Source organism: Bidens hawaiensis, unplaced genomic scaffold (assembly GCF_021521415.1).
Source record: "Bidens hawaiensis isolate Kalapana, Puna unplaced genomic scaffold, B.hawaiensis_p1.1 tig00031809_1, whole genome shotgun sequence".
NCBI lineage: Eukaryota > Viridiplantae > Streptophyta > Magnoliopsida > Asterales > Asteraceae > Bidens > Bidens hawaiensis.
Window position 1 is genome coordinate 3,508 of NW_027505224.1, and position 3,993 is coordinate 7,500.

At 43.6% G+C, this 3,993-nt stretch overlaps 1 pseudogene; it reads left to right on the top strand.

The window, feature by feature from the left end:
* The first annotated feature begins 1,801 nt into the window (after positions 1–1,801).
* LOC143611622 (putative mitochondrial protein AtMg00530 pseudogene) lies at positions 1,802–2,241 on the top strand (annotated as a pseudogene).
* The last annotated feature ends 1,752 nt before the right edge of the window (positions 2,242–3,993 follow it).

Below are 3,993 nucleotides of genomic sequence, written 5' to 3' on the forward strand. Positions count from 1 at the left end.
GGGTGAAGTCTCGGGATCCGCTCTAGTCGAGTAAGAGATTTCCCCTGTAGAGTAGTTTCCGTATCAGTCCATGGGCTAAGGCGCAATTGCCTTCTTAGAGCCAGTAACTTCGTACTGAAAATTGGAGAAAAAAGAGTGACAGAGGCATCTTCCATTCATCTCGATTTTGGTTTTTCTGCACCATATTTTGATCTCCCTTTTATTCCCGGAATTCCCAACAAATCCTTGACTCCTCGAATACAATGGGATTTCACACCTGGCGAATCTTTCACTCTACCTCCTCTTATTAAGACTATAGAATGTTCCTGCGAATTATGACCTTCGCCCGGAATGTGAACAAATATATCATGTCGATTGCTCAACCGTACTTTGGCTATCATACGTGGAGCTGAATTAGGTTTTTTTGGTGTTCTCGTTGGTACACGCGGGCATACTCTTTGCTTCTGGGGACATTGATCCGAAGCTCGAGTACGGTCCGTGCGCCGTTTTTCTTCTCTACCATGACGAATCAATTGATTTAATGTAGGCATCGCACTCTTGACTTTGTCCTCCCCACCAGATTTTTGCCCTATCGCTAGTGGTTACTCCAGATCCGAAGCACCCCTTTTCCATTCATAGAGAGATCCAATCGTCAAAATCAATAAAAAGGCCATCATAGACCAAGATCCAAAGGGATCAATCTTGTTGGGAGGTACTGCCCAAGGAAAGGAAAAAGGTGACTTCCGGATCAGGGATAATAAATAAAATAGAAACAAGATAAAATCGTATATCAAAACGAATTCTGGCATCACCGAAAGGATCGAAACCACATTCGTAGGCCGACAATTTTTCTGGATAGGTTGAACTATTGGAAGCAAATGGAAAAGGAACACCGAGTGGGATCAAAGAAACTAGCAGACTGATCACTAAATAGATACAAATAGGTGCAAATTCTGACATCACCACAGCCCACTTTGTTTTCTCGCTCCTTGCTCGCGGAGCGGCATACCCAAAAAAAGATAGGATTTGAATCGATGACTTAAGCCCTTGCGCTATTCCCCCTGATCGCATCGTAGATAGCAGTCAGAGTCAGTACGCTTTCTATTCTCTTTATATTATATATGAAAATAGATAAGAAAGGAGGGCTGCCGAGGCCCAGAACTTCTCCGAGAGGTTCCTTTCGATACTCTGCGCACAGAAGCGATATCGAACATCACTTATTGTCATTTCTCAATTGATGATACTTCATTTAGCTACTTAATAAGATAAGAAGATCCAAAAAAAGATCAAATACTGGAAGGCGGAAGGTCGATTAGGTAAGGAGCTTTTCAAATCAAAGAATTCGTTGATTGCGAAGCCTTCTTTCAGATAAGTTGTTTATAAAAAAACTCCTTAACTCATTAAATCAGGATCGGTAAAGGCCTTACTCTATTCCTTGTCAGAAATAGCGGCCTTAGAGCTTCTACTACTATCGGCTATCTAACTCTCGGGAAATCGGGGGTTTTGTCAGGGAATCGGTGTCGTGGTGGTGCTACGAGATGGCGATTTATCGTATAGAAGATGGATCCACGGACCTTTTGATTGACCATAGATGCGAACCGGCCGACCGCTACCTAAGAGAAGATAAGTAGTTCTTCTATCGTTCAAGGGCAAGGGGAGAACAGGTAGCGGCTTGCCTGGATCTCGTATTTCCCACGTAGTCCGTCGAAAAAACCAACGTTTCTCCTCTCAAAGTAATAGAGAGATCCTTTTCTTTTTCCGGTATGTGGCTCTGCCAACAAGGAGCGGATCATCAGAGCAGGGCGAAAACAAACATAGGATTATGGCCCTTTTCTTCTTTCTTTTGCTGTTGATATCACATCGAGAGCAACCCCTTAGTGTTCAGGATGATCGGATGAGAGATCTTCCTCCGACTCCGATAAATTGGTCAAGCGGGAGGCTACCCTTGACTTACCTCTCTCTAGAAAAACCCCCTCCCCAGAGGAGAGCATAAGCTCCAGGATGAGTATGCCCTGGATTACTGGATTTATTCTAGTCCTGATCCACCATGAAATTTTTTTCGAAATAAAAATGATAGGAGAGGGCTCGTAATGATCTTTGAGAAGATCACAAGGTGCTGAACAGGATAGGGGGGTCTGTAGGTTTTTGTGAAAGGGATGCTCTTCTCATATTATTGCAGAAAAGAAAAAGCGAATTCCTCTATTTGATGTCGATTCACCCACACTTCCATTCCTTGTAGAGGGGGGCTAACTGCTTGCTGGCTGGGAGCTGTATGAACGGTAACGTCCACGTACGGCTCCGTGAGAAGGACGGTGGACATAAATGGCCTTGTTGTACCTCACTCTCATCTTCAATGGGGTCTGCTCTTTCTTTTTTGGGAGAGTATGCCAATATGATCTTGAAGAGGTGCGGGGCTTTGCATCTGACATTTGTTGGGCTTCCCTCTTCTGGAGCCTGCGTCCCGGCGTTTTTGCGCAATAAACCCCTCCGGCCGAAGACTAGTGGTAGGTGGTCCCGCGGAGCTTTCGGAAAAGGGTAGCCTAGTGTGTAAGCACAACAATGAACCGCGGCGAAACCCAAGACGACCTATCTAAGATTAGGGGGGAGATCCTCAATAGTGATGACCCTTTCACTCTTCCACGGACTGATACATGTACCGAATGCTCATACAGGAAAGTTGACTCCTGGGTCTGGAACCTGGGGGGTTGCTCCGATAAATCCTTTCTTTCTCGTCCACTCAGGGGGGTGCGGACACACCTGCGCGGATTACAGGTGACAGTTACAAGAATGGTGGGGAAGTTAACAGTACCCGATGACATTCAGGGATAGATGTAGACCCATCGGGCAGGGATAATCATTCCGGTCCTGGGATAGGTGGCGACCATTCTCAAGAACCAAAAAGACTGAGCTGAGGGGAAGCCCTATGACTCACTGAAACGACGTCAGGAGGGCCCTTGATCTATCAATATAGGGAGAAAAAAGGGCTTTGCTGTCACACCCTCAAAATCCACTAACGAAGTTTTACCGTCAGAGGGTGTGAACTAACAGGATCGGAATCATTAGTTATAATTAAACCGTAAAAACGTTTAAATGGAAATAAGTGCGGAAGCGTAAAGACCATAAAATAAATGTTGCGTCACGCAGGACGACTTAAACCCAAAGATAACAGTTTTAAAATATTTTGCATAACAAAAGCGTTTCAAGCAATGCATGATCCTATACCGCGCGCCCGCCTCGGCTACCTGAGAATAACATACTAAAAGTGTCAACACGGGGTTGGTGAGTTCACAAGTTTATATAAAATAAAGCGTTTAGCGTTTTGCGTTCAGCGTTTTGCGTTAAGCGTTTTGCGTTACCAGATAGTGTTATGTCAATTATATATCTATAGGTAGCTAGCCTATAAAACAAGTATTACTAAGTGTTCGACAACGAAGCTGACTGTTTATCATTTGCCTTGCCACCAGTTCTATCCCGACCATGGTACGTGTTTAGCCAAGATTACACCCACTCGACCTCCAGTCGAGTTTAGCGTTGGGTGGGGTTTGTCAAACCCAGTAGTACTACTCAACAATGACCGCTATTATCCAATATTAAACGGTTCGATGTGAATGAAAGACTTTAGTTATTGCGTTTGCCACTTAGTCTTTACAAGTGATATATAATCTATATCAACAAAATCTTAAAAGCGTTTTAGGAGTATGTTATCTCCCCAAGTGAAAAGCGTTTGAAAACAGTTTAAAGGGGTAAGTGAACTCACTGTTTGCGAAGTATTCCCAAAATAAATCACCAAAGGATGCGTGTCACAGAAAAACTCTCTCTAGCGTTCTAAAACAACAAAGAGATTTTTCTAAGTGTCGGAAATATTATCGAGTCTCTAGACCCGGCACATAATACCTATGCACACAATATGTTTCGTGTTTCGTTTGTGAATCGTGTGTGACTTTAACAAGTATATTTGTGATACGTTGCATGTGTGAGCAAATTATTTACGTGTCATGTATTCATAATATACAT